Here is a 14013-nt window from a genome sequence, read left to right on the forward strand (position 1 = left end):
TGGTCGTTGGCCTGAACAATTCTAATTCTGCAAGCAAGAAGAATATGTTCTTTCAAACTTGTTCAAGAATTCGTTCATGTTATATGCATCTTCCTCCATGAAGTGAATTAGATACAATTTTTATTCCATTTAAAAATTGTAAGTGTAAACATGATTTGACTCTATAGATCTCACACCTTTCATCAATGATGGAAGGCCAAAAGACTTACTCCCACCTAGGGCTGGATTCGAGTCGAGCCCTACTCCCACCTCATACCATCTAATTTTTTAAAATTTAAACATTTACCCATAACCCAAAATTTGTTAAACTTTTCTTTTATAGTCAATGGTAACACTGACATTTTACCATTAATATTTAAAAAATTATAATTTTATCTCATTTCTCTCCTCAGATTTTGAAAACTAATAACTTTTTTCATGTCTAAACATTTCAAATTTTAAAAAATAATTATTTTCCCCCACCTTGGCTTTTCTTTTCTCCCCTTTTTGGCCACCACACCGTCACCGGTGCCATCCTCTTCCTACCCTCACCATCGAAATTGTTTGGATGGCTATCGTGGGAGGTCGTCCAATAAAGAGACAACAAAGAGATGTGTCTCTTTGTCTCGAAAGAGACGGAGAGTCGACAAAGATGTCTCTTCTGTTTTTGGAGATGGTCGTTGACTCTCCGCCTCATCTTCAGATGATCGTCGTCGTTGGAGAGAAGAACGGATTTCGGGGTGAAATTGTCACTTTTCAAAACTTAAAAACTTTAGATAGAGAAAAATTATAAAATTTTTAAACCTAAGAAGAAATGTAATAAAACTTTAATTTTTAAAATTTTTTTAGTAAATAATGATTTTACCCCTAATTCTAGCTAAAAATTTTAACAGAAATTGGATTATAGGTGAATGTTTAAGTTTTTAAAATCTCATATATATATATATATATATTTGTCTTTACATTAAAACTTGGGTGGAACATTACAATTACAATACTCTTGCTCAAAATTTTCCTATATCTATAACAATTCATTATATTATTTGACTGAAACTCATATACAATTTACTAGGGCAAACAAGTTTCTCCTCTATATTTAATGGAAAATAATTGTTTACAGAAGGTTACAAACAAAGCTTAAATCATCAGGATATTATACAAATTTACACATTGCCTAATAGATTGAACTAAAAATATTATTTTACACTTCATAAATAATAGAGTTAATACATTATCCCGAGAAATTAATGTCAAAATATATAACTAAAGACCCTAAAGATTAGCAAAACTGATGGAGTATTACAACTTTTACGGAAAAGATTTGGGTTCAAGTTTTTGTTACGTTTATTAAACCTTAACTCATTTGATGCAGTGATTACAGATCTAATAACTATATCTCAAATTTATCTATCTAACCAATATGGACAGAGTCCTAAGTTATTAAAAAAAAAAGAATTGTTATAGATAATTTTATTTATTTATTTAGAGAATAATATAAATATGTTATATATTATTGATTATATTATATATAGGTATGAAAAATTCTGGGTAGATTTACACTCAAACAATAGTTTATTTATATAATCATATGTTATATTTTATTTAATCATATAATCATATGTTATTATATGATTAAATATTATTTTATTTTTAATTTTAAATTACACAATTATATAATAATGCATCGTTATTTATTTATATAATTTATACATATAATATTATTATTTATGGATTCACCTGTCAAATACTTTAGAATCAATATAATATGAGGTCTCACCTAAAACTTGTCTCTATTTTTTTTAATAAGCCAAAAACTTAACCCTACCAATTCCATCTCACCACTTGAGTGAGTGAGTTCCATTTTGCATTAATAATTATCATTCAATGAATGAGTACAGGGAGGTCGCCAAGCTACAAGAAAAGGAAACAAAAGCAGCACTCCTGTCGATTCTTTGCATGCAATAAAACAGATTATTCCAGTCTTCAATTAATGATTTTAAGACTTTAACCCCATTCAGTTTCTGCGTGCATGCATGCACGCATCTCTTTTCTATCATACAAAGTGATTGGTTGCCGAGAAAATTTTATCATTTAGTGAAAATGAAAATAATACCTTAAAGGGGCTACTAAACTTGGACTCGAAATCGATAAAGAGCATGGTGTTTTAAATATTCAAATTTTATCTGATTTTAAAATGATAATTCATCGGATGTATTCCACATATCAAAATAAAGACCCTCGCATCAAATTTCCCAATAACATCAATAATATGTTTTATAAAAATTGATAAATAAATTTTACATATTTGCTTCGGAAAACAAATAATAAAATTATATATATAAATAATAAATATAAACTTATGCATAAGTAATAATATGTAATTATATGACTGAATAATTTTAAATTAAAAATAAAATAATATTTAATTATGTAATAATATATTATTAATTCTTTATAAATTTAAACTCATTATTCATACAGACAAAGATACTCTTTAGTCAATTTTTCAGCACAGGTATATGAAAATTTTTGTCTTCTGTTATGTCACTTTGGATAGATATTCCGTCAGACTATAGGATAATTTCTATTTGTGTGCAGAAATACATCGTAATCAGAGGTTTCTTATTATATATCTAAATACTATAAAATTTGTCTAAGCTTTAATATGCAATTGATTAACAATACTTTGATGAAGATTTTAGGGAATTTAATCAAGATTACCCATGAAAACCAATTTGAAGTGTGTCATGATTAGAGATGATAATTTTGATCCAAATTTAGGACCATTGACTAATGAAGAAAGAATTTTCTGATAGAAATAGAAATGGAGACGGGATCAAAGACCAAAAATATCCCTACAATTGGAAATGGGTCGAGGATGAAGATACATGCATCCCTTCCCCATCCTCATTTCTGTTCCCGTCTCTATCCTCTTCCATTCAAATTAATATTTTTGTTTAAAATATTAATATATTCTTATAGTTTTAAGTTATTTATATTTTTATTGTATATATTAAAATAATCAATATATAATATTTCTGATAATTGAAATAGTGAATTAGTTTTAATTTTAATTATTTTAATTATTTAATATATTAATGTTATGTTTAAAATGTACAAAGAGAAAAAATTTTCTTGTGGAGACAAAAGTAGAAATAGAAAAGAGATTTTTCTTCACAAAGAAGGGATAGAAAATCCTTTTAATCTCCGCAATGAGGGCAAACCAAGGAAGAGGACAAAGATTAAAATCCCCTCATTGCCATTCCTAGTCATGATGAAAAATCAAAGGGTTGCGAGCTAACTACAAAGATGCATAGACGGTGTCACACACCAAAACATTAGAGTTGCAAAGTGGGAAAAAAGATTTTAAGATAAAGTGGGGATGACAGTGATGAAGATAAATCAATTATGGGTGATAAATAAACACAGAAGGCCCACAAAAGCATTAAGCCACCAGCATTTGTGTAAAGTAGAACTGGAAGCTGAGTCCATTAACTTTGCATAAAGGCAAGGCTGCCGTTTGGTTGGGCATCATCATCACCTTTGCCAAATAAAACAGGGCTTACTTTTGTCTGCTTATTATTTATTTATTTTGTTAAAATGAAAAGCCTAAAAACACTCATCTGGGTCCCCAATTTATTGTTTCTGATTTCATTTTAATTATGCTACCCACACTTGGCCCCATCACCACCACCCACTTACCCTCATCATTTTTCTACGCCTCACTTATCATCACCTCCCTTGCCGCTCCAACATCACAGTTGCTCTGCCGCCACACTGGATCATCCATTCTATTTTACTAGATAGATGATCCTTAAAATTATCCCATGAGAATCATCTTAAAAATAAATTAAAGGTCTAAAAAATCCCATAATTGTAAGTGAATATATATATATATATATATATATATATATATATATATATATATATATATATATATATAAGTAAATGAAATTATATTTTATGTAACATTATATATACAAATTTTTCTGTATAAACTGAGATAAAAGTATCTAATTTGTTAATACATGTGGCAAACGAAACCTAGGACTAAATTACACTGTTATAAAACTAGAAGGATGGCGTTACAATTTGTAAACAACTAGAGGGTTTCTATGTAATTCTACCATGGATATATAAAAACCCACAGAATTGTAATAGTTAGGGTCCATTGTTTTAGAAGCTTCAACTCTCTCTCCGTGTATGTTTTTTTTTTTATATATAATTGAATAATTTTAATGTGAGAAAAAATATAAACAATCATATATTTTAATGATAAATTATCACTAATTTATATTAATAAATTTATTTGTATAGTAATTTATTTATAGCATAATTTTATTTTTACATTTCAGCATTGAAAAGACAAAAAGACTAAAATTTTTTCTTCCTAAATCCAAAATTTCGCCTAATGTTTGCTACTATCCAATCAGGACCGTCCATTCTTTGACCAATCAAATATTGCTGAAGGGCATGTGGACCAAAACTCAACAGTTTGATCCCAGTTGTATAAATAGAGAGACAAAGTCTAAATCCCGTGAAGAGAAACAAATAAAAGTGATTGAGTGCTGCAAATTAAGTGATGGAGAAGAGCAAGTCATTACCAGAATACTCATCGTCTTTTTCAGAAGAATTCGGGTGGGAAGATCGATCAAATTCATACACCTTCAACGGCCCGTACGGCAAAGGAAATGGCTTCGCAACATCAGCCGATCCAGCGCTTAAAAGGAAGAAAAGAATAGCCTCTTACAACGTTTTCACCGTCGAAGGTAAGGTTAAATCCAGCGTCAGAAACAGCTTCAAGTGGATCAAGAACAAGTTCTCTGATGCTCGTTATAGCAGTGTTTGAGTATATTTATATATATATATATATATATATATATAGTTTATTAACAATCTTTAATCAATTCAAAGATTGTTGAGACTTCAATGGCTTTTGCTTGTATAAAGTTTTGTGTTTCCATGGTTTATGTTCTGGGAAAATTTATATTTTCTCAGGAAAATGACACAAAGAGATGTTGAAATTACTTCTCTTTTCGTGGATACTTAATGGGGTGTAATTTGGATCTGATGGCAAATATAACTCAGTTATTTCTTCTTTCTCTATCTTGTTCATTGTTTCAGTTTTTCTTTTTTCTTTATTTTACAAAATCAAGCTGTGGATTAATTTAGGTGGTGAAGAATTGAAAAGGGTATGCTAAAAATCATCAAATACTCTCTCTCTCAACATTTTGATTAAAAACATAATGCACTCGCAGAAGTGTGTATGATCAGATTTGATGTGGTTTGAAAGTTTTTTTGAAATCAAAATGAAAAAAATAGTTTAAAAGATTTTTAAATTAAACCAAACCATTTTAAGTTTTAAATCAAGCTGAAAAAATATGGTTTGATCTGATTTAAATTACAGTTTAAACCTATTAAAGTCATGAATTTCTAAATATATATTATTTAATCAAATTAATTGAATTATTATTTTCTTGAATATAATACATATGTAAAATAAATATGAAATATTTATACAATATATAAGTAAAGAAAATAATAAAATAAATATGAATAAAAACAACTGCTTATTAAAAAATTCTATCAAATATAGTTTATATATATATATATATATATATATATATATATATATATTAAAAAAATATGATTTACAGTTTGGTTTAGTTTAAAAATTACCTAAATTATAATGTAAATTAAAAATTATTTTTTTAAAATTTATCAATTTAAAACAAATAATTTTACAAACAAACCAAATCAAATCGTAATTTTTAAACGATTTTGTTCGATTTTATAGTTTGAACTAAATTTGAAATTTCATCATTCTAAATTTTATTCTTTAATAACAATCAGAATCTCATACGTTTCAATTTGGAATCATTTAAGTCTGAACTTTGCGTCCTTAAATATCAATAATTATTTGATAAGTTGAAATTATTTTGCTGGGATGGGATTGATTGAGGCAAGTCTTGGGGATTTTGATAAGGATTCACACTTGATCAAGTTGAAGTAATTAGGAAGAGGATTAACATTAATTAGTTAGGCTTGACCAATCAACAAAGTCAGCTAAACTGTTAAGTGCATGAATTAATAATTAATTATTGCTATCTTAGACAATTAATTAGCAGGGAAGGGAGGGAATATCAAAATGTCCAAAAACTAAAAACAAAAATGCAGAAATTTTTTATTGCGGTCTGAGTGGAAAGAGAAGGAGATTATTGATTGAAATTGACACCCCAACCGAATCTGACCAAATCTTTAATTTCTAATTTACAATCGATTCAGCTTTGAAATATGACATGTTAGTTTTTTTTTTTTTTTTTAAACTTTTTTGGAGTTTTAATCTATTTTCAAAAATATATTTATAATATTTTGAAATTTTAAATATTCATATATAAATTAATTTTGTTAAAATTTTTTATTATAAATAAAAGTAAAATCGGTATTTTACTAGTAAACTCTAAACCTTAAGAGTTAATATCATTTTTTCTCATATTTTATTTTTAGAATTTTCAAAATTAATATTTTATCCCCTAAAGTTTATTTCTCTTCTTCGGTCACCATCATTCTGACTGATGATTAACACTTTTTATCCATCTTTTATATCTGACCACGAAGAATGACCACTTATCATCACGAGAGGCAACGTTCATCATCTAGATTTAGATAACGAAGGAGATTGTCGTAGAAGGAGGTCACCATTCACTTGATAGTTGGTCGGATTTGTTTTTCAAAACTTAAAGAAAAAAATAAATTTTTTAAAATTTAATCCTAAAAAAATTATTAGTTTTTTATATCAATAAAAGAAAAGAAAATATAATTTTATTTATTTTAATTTTATTAATAAAGTAATAATTTTATTTCTTATAATTAATAATTTTGATTAAATTTAACCATTTATTGATAAATATTCATATTTTTAAAATATTATAGGGGCGTTTTAAAAATGTACTAAAACTTGAGTAGGCATTAGTGATTTAGCCAACGTTTTTATTGGAAATTTTTAACGCATGCATGAGTTGATGGGCCATGCTTGGCGCATTATGTTTCGGTATAATTTTCAGGATGAGTGCTACACTTGTTAATAGTTTATAGGTGTCCTCCTGCCTTCCATTATTTATATTATTTTATTTAATTTATAAATAAAAAAAATTAATAATTTTTATTATTAATAATATTATCGTATTTACTTTAATTATTAAAAGATTTTAAAATAATCTTAATTTTATTGTAACTATATTTTTATTTATTAATTATTTTTAGGATAAAAATAATCTCATTTTCAATTAATATAATAAATAACAAAAAAAATACTTTAGAATAATTAAATCTAAAGGTATTTGAATAAAATAATATACTAATATTTTTTTATTATCTTTAATTAAATACAATAATTATTTATATTTACCTATTTTTACTTAATTTTATCAAATATAGTAATAATTTATACTCAGTAATCTTTAAGATAATCTATTTTCAAAGTAATCTTCGTATTTTAATAATAAAATATTCTTTAAATCAAACACCCTCTAATTAGTATCGACAAGTGATGTATTCTAAAATAATTGCGATAGTGTGATATCATCTTCCTTCAAATAGTACAAAATGATACCCAATGTATATCTTTGCCTCCTCCATTGCATTATTTACTTTATAATAGACATAGCAAGGATGACCTGACCTGACCTAACTTGAACCGAGTCCTCCATTATTAGTGTGACCCATTATTGTAGTACGTCGTGTTAGACCTAAGGATTGTACCATGAACCTAGATGCAACTAGTCATACAAAAAATTAAAAATTAAAAATAATTAAAGTATAAAAAAATTATAAACTCTCTAACATTTTTATTTAATTCACTTTATATAAAGGTTGAGTATTAAGTTTCAATCAAACATAAATTTTAATTATCTTACATAAGTGAAACTGATTATAAAAACTCAACTCACTTATTATAAATATGTTTACCTTTATTTTAATCAGAATTCAATTTTTTAACATGTTTTCTTTTATTATAAAACATAATTTTAAAAAAATTTAATGAAAAATTATTTTATTAATAACATTAATGGAGTGGCCTGCCTAGGGTTTGGCCCATTAAAGGCTTGGTACGACATGACCCACTATAGTGTAAGTCGTATTGCGGGTCGTATGGTCTGCAAGGCCTGCTATTATGCAAGTTTAGGCCTCAGATGGCCTATAGGCACGATAGTTCATGGTAAAGCCAATCCAACTTGGCTCGGCATGACCCACTACCACTTCTACTTAGTAACAACAAACTTTGCAAATAATTATCGGTATGTGATAACATCATGTCATGGCTCAAGATTAGTGATTATGACAAGAGCTTGGACAGACACAATAATTGGCGTGCAAAAGAGTGTGTGTGCATATTTATTAGTTTCGTGGTTTTATTGTTGTTTGTTGGGGTTAGGGTTAGATTCAAACTGAATCGAACTTAAACATGATACGATTAGGTTTCAGCTCGATTTTTACCTGGTGAGCCCGAGCTTTGGCTCGAGCTTGCCTAACTTGATAGATTGGCTTATTGTGATTGGCTTGGTCGTCAGAACTGGAGTTCAAGATCAGTTCGGAAATGACTCGTCTCACTAGACAGAAACCTTAATCCCAAAATACAGTTCAACTAAATTAGAAACCTTAAATCCAAAATTAGGATGCAATATAAAAACTTATAGTTGATTTCGCAAGAAATGACTTGTCATCGCCGGGAAAATGACTTACCATTTGGTTCAGAGAATAACTTGATTTTTACTCCATTGGCTCATCGTCAAATGCAAACAAGCTCCTTGACAAAGCAACTTGGGCAACCAAATGTCACAGATGAGAAATAAAATGGCTGCTTGAGCTAAAATCTTTTTGGAATTCTATGGCCAATGGAGGAGTTAAGTGTTGAAGCCTGAAGGCTGAAAAACTGAAAAGTTGTGTTAATCGAGAAAAGTGAAAAGTTGGGTTAATGGAGAAAGTAAAATGAAATGAAAGGATGTGTTAATTGAGAAAAAAATGTGAGAAGTTTTTTTTTTGTTTTTTTTGGTAATTAAAGAATATATTAACAACAAGAAAAGACCTCAAGTAAGAACCCTAAACAACCTAAGCTCACTCTTTCAGAATCGAAGGGAAGTCAAAGAACTACAACAAGCCAAATTATCAAAACAACAAAAGGAACATTCTAGCATTCTCTTCTTGAAGACCTACCACCATTCTCACAATGACAGAGTTCAAGAGGAGAACACAAAGAGCTATACATGTTTCAAACGCTAAATACATACAAATTAGCAAGCCTGTGAGCAAAAAGACCAAAACAAGCAAAATGGCAAGACTAAATAAACCATCAACAGGCAGCCTAATGCTGCAGCAAAACAAATTAAAGGAAGGCATGAACCAAGTTGTCCAGAGAGAGCCAACTTTCAGCTCAAAGTGGGCAGGAGGCAGGGAAGCAAGGAGGTGAACAAGGAGACTGGGATACCTTTGAAATTGCAGAACCATGAGGGAGTTCAACACAAACAATTTTCTGCCATAAATTCTATAAGCTGGAATATGTGCAACCAAAGGAGAACTTATGGCTGACTTGGGGAGCTCATAGGAAAGTAGGAGGTAGACTGTTGGGAGGGGAGCCTGCAAGACTGAAAGCAGCAACCAAAAATTGCCATCTACAAGAGGGGAGACCAAGGAAACACATGCTGCAAGACTACAACCCCAAAGAAGATGCAACAGAAAATCAGAAGAGAAGAAGGAAGGATTCGGCTGGAATTCTAGACTCAAGCTGAAGAAGTAGAAACTGGGCAAGCTGGACAAAAACTTGATCTACAAAAAGGAAATTAGGAAACCAGGCCAACCACATATGCGAAGCAGCAGCACACCACCAGAGGAGAATGACAGACTTGAAGGGAGGAGATGATCAACAATGGAAGCTGCCAGGCAGAAGGTAGCAAACAAACTGGGCAGCGCATGAGAGACAGCATCTCTCAAGTCATGCAATGCAGCCAATAGAACTAGCAGCAACCTGACATCACTAGCTCAAAAGTACTGCAAAAATTAAACAACGATACCGAAAAGCAATAACAACCAGGATCATCACAGATCAACAGCATGGTGATTTTGGAGAAACCTGCAAAAACAGAAAAAAAGTTAGATAAAATTTTCACCTTTCTCATCCACCTCCTTCTAAGTCTTCCCTCCTTAGCCCAGCTTCTCTTTTTAAAATACAGATCTTCTCTAAGCTTCATAAGTTTCTTCCAGAACCAAGGACACTCACCCATCGCTTCGTTTTCTCACAATGATCTCATTTTTAACATATTCCTCCTCATCCAATTAACCCAAGTAGAGTCACTTTTTGGTGGCAAAAGGTTCCACAGGTGCTTAGAAACCGCTGCCCAATTCCATTCCTTACTAATCCGAATGCCCAAACCCCCACCTAATGCCCGATTCCACTCCTTGCATTGACTATTTGAGTAAATACATTTATTGCAGTCATGTAAGCCGAACCTGGCTAGTACTTGGTTTTTTGTTTGAGTTTGGATGTAATAATATTTGTTAGCTCCGGTTTGGGTTCATGTATATTAGGCTCATTTGAATAAAACTTATTTAAAATTCAAACAAACTCATTTCGAATATAGACTTAATTGGGGCGCTCTATCCATGGAGCGTGTGCAATATAGTCAGGGACGCATTGAAAAGAGACTTAACCATCTATGCATAAACTGATCAGGAGTTAAACTTGTTACTCTGATGAGTCTAAAGTAGGACAAAACTAGTGATTTTAAATCATAATGTATGTGTATACCAGACTGATCATTGAGAATACAATATCAAGGATGCCACAAGGGCATATAAAAAATTTTAGCCGATGACACAATTCATGAATTTGTTAACAGCCGAGAACAATATCGATTTTAGTTATCTATTACTTAAGAAAAAACATTTGCTTTAAATTAAGCAAGCTACAATTTACAATCACCAGGACAACCCTGAAGCACAAATCTTAGATGCATTGTAGAGCATAATCATGGTGTATGTATTGACTTTTACACTGTCTAAAGAGGATAAAAAAATGTATAGAAACAAATATGGAAATAAAAAATTATAACTGAAAAAAAGAGAAAATAATTTCACAGTCTAATGATCAATGCATAGAGCTCCTAAGTTTTTGTTTTGATTCAATTTTCTGAATTCTCTGGTGGATGCAGACCTATGGACTCGATTTAATTTGTATTTGTTAACAGCAATGTCAGTGTCATTATAATTGTTAGAACTAGTTCTGAAGGTGGGTAATGGAGGCCGGTTCTTGATCTTCTTGCTTGCATTGGGATGATCATGTGTTTCTGGTAACAACTTTTGACTCGAAGCTGCCATTGGAGAGAGCAGGAAAGGCAAGATCTCCAACTGGTTGCTTTGCTTCACGCTGGATGTCGCGCTGCTGGTGCTGATGCGGGGCTTGTGGCTTCGCACATCTAGCTCCACAATCTTCTCCACCTCCGGCTCCTGAAAATTATAACCATTCAACTAATCTGCAACTCTATAGTCTTCTAATAGAACTTGCATTTGATACATATTGTTTTGTTTACGATTTCATTTATAGAAGGGACTGCTTATGAATTTTAAATGTTAAACTTTACCTCATTATTTGATTCATTTTCTTGTTTTGGTAGTTCAGACGCTTGATCTTTACTTCTGCACTCGTGATGTGTTTTAGACCGATTCTTCATTCTTGATCTTCTGTTCCTGGAAGTTAATGAAGTGATCAGAAATAAGTTACAGAATAACTACACAGAGAGAAACTATAGCAAATTTTAAACAAGAAGCTTCAATTTTTCCTGATTACATTCTATTTTCGATCGCCTGCCAGTGGACTTACGGAAAAGAACTGCAAGCAGAAGGAACTTATTAGCATGAGATTTGGCGATAGAATTCGCAAATCATTGACATTAGTATTTTACTTGCCTCATTTTGGAGGGCTGAAGATGCCAAGCCACGATATGCAGGATCTAATGCGAGCAGAGAGCTCAAGAGACCCAAAGAAGATTCAGGAAAATCCTGGAAGCCTCCAAATAGACAAGGTTTCTATGCTGGTGGCCTGAAAAGTTGTTGACAGCTTCAATTTTTTCCAGTAGTCCTCTGATGGTGCACCACATAGCTTGAAAATCCTGTGAAGTTGCTCAACCTGAATGCATTAAAACTTGATCTTATCAGAAACTAACAACTAATACAAAGATTTCTTGAACCTTTAGTTGACAAAACTGAAGCAAGATTGCGAGGTTTCACCTTAGTTCTACCAAGCATAATTGGCCTGCCTGCAAACATTTCTGCCAGGAGGCTTCCAGCACTCCATAAATCAATGGCTACACCATAATTTGTGGTGCCCAGCAACAGTTCAAGGGCTCTATACCAAAGCGTCACAACTCAGCTTGTGAGAGGGCGCTTTTGCTTGGGAGAAAAGTAATTGGCAAGCCTAAAATCTGCAATCTTTGGCAACACATTTTTATCAATCAACAGGTTTGATCCCTTGATGTCACGATGTAAAATCCCTCTTTCATGACAATGCTGCAGGCCTGAAAGCAGTTGATGCATATAACACTTCACCTGCATAACAAAAACTCAAACTTTAGCGACAAATTAATAAAACTCAGACCACCAAAATCAGTTATGAAATAATCATCATTTGCACCTGATGTTCAGTGAGTCTGCCATCAGGGTGGGAGATGACTCCAGCAAAATCTGACTGCATGAAATCAAAAACAAGAAAAAGACTATATTGCATTCTTGATGTTGCCAATCCTACAAGCTTTACTACATTGGGATGATCCAACTTCCGCAAAATCATAATCTCTCTTGCCATAAATTTCACACTCTCAGGCTCCGATGTATCGAACTGAAGCCTCTTCATGGCAACAATCTTTCCGGTCTCCCTATCTGGAGCTTTATACACATTACTGTAAGTACGCTGCCCGACCCGTGCAACAGTCCAAACCAATACAGCCAAATTAGCAATCCAATTGCCTTTTTTTTTTTTTTCTGAGAAACTCAGGAAAACAAAAGTTTGTAAGACCAAAATAAAGCTAATCACAACTGAACTTGAGCCTAATTCAATTGATAGGCCTAAGCAGAGAACATAACATCAAAACCCTTTTCCTGGATCAACAAAATTTGCAGAAAATCAATCATTCCAATCGGTTAAAGGAAGCGCAATAAATGAAAACCAAAGTAAAATTGGGGAAAAAAATCAGTTCTACCTTGTCAAGTTTATCATAAAACTCGGCGCTTTTTGGAGCCAAACCTGCCAAAGCCTCTCTAGGAATATTATAAATGAGCTATTTAGGCCATCCCCCAACAAACTCGCTTTCCTTATTGTTTCCACTCTGCAAACCTCTTTTCACTCTACCATTAATCACCTTCCCTTCTATTAGGATCTCAAATGTAAAGCATGAGATTCAGATCTCAGATTGAAAAGTATAAACGACTAGTGTGAAACTTATATGGTCTAGGGTTCTCCCATCTTAATAGCTAGTTTTTTAGGTGTGATTCTCTCAAGATATGTATCATTTAGTATCAGAGTCATCATTATGTCTTCTAATTGTAATTGTGAGACACAGATGGTGATATCGGCATTGTAATATTCACTTAAGGCTAGTAGGGAATTAACGCACAGTTAGCTTGCACAGACGTTGAGGCTGTGAAGCATAGTGGTATGTTAGAATTCTAAATACAAAATATCATACTTGTTTTCTATATTGAAAAGTATGGTTCTGTCAGGTTCATATCACCTTCCTAATAATTTCAGGAACAACACGCAACTCAGGCCTCAGAATCCGAGCGCCACCCAGTTCTGTCTCATTGTATCTCTGACCTGTGGATCTCCTGTAGCCCATCATGACTCTCCCCACATAACCGTTTTCCTTTTTGAACTTGGTCAACCCTTTAGCCTATGAGTTCATCCAGTCTTAGCCTGTACACATCCTATGACTTTTTTTATCCAGTCAAATTTCAGTTTAAAAGACTCTTGACAAATTGCATAATACA

The 14013-nt window shown here is 31.7% G+C and overlaps 1 pseudogene; it reads right to left on the minus strand.

The window, feature by feature from the left end:
* Positions 1–11112: 11112 nt before the first annotated feature.
* Positions 11113–13862, minus strand: LOC123229701 (annotated as a pseudogene).
* Between the last annotated feature and the right edge of the window lie 151 nt (positions 13863–14013).

Source organism: Mangifera indica, chromosome 11 (assembly GCF_011075055.1).
Source record: "Mangifera indica cultivar Alphonso chromosome 11, CATAS_Mindica_2.1, whole genome shotgun sequence".
NCBI classification, from domain to species: Eukaryota; Viridiplantae; Streptophyta; class Magnoliopsida; order Sapindales; family Anacardiaceae; genus Mangifera; species Mangifera indica.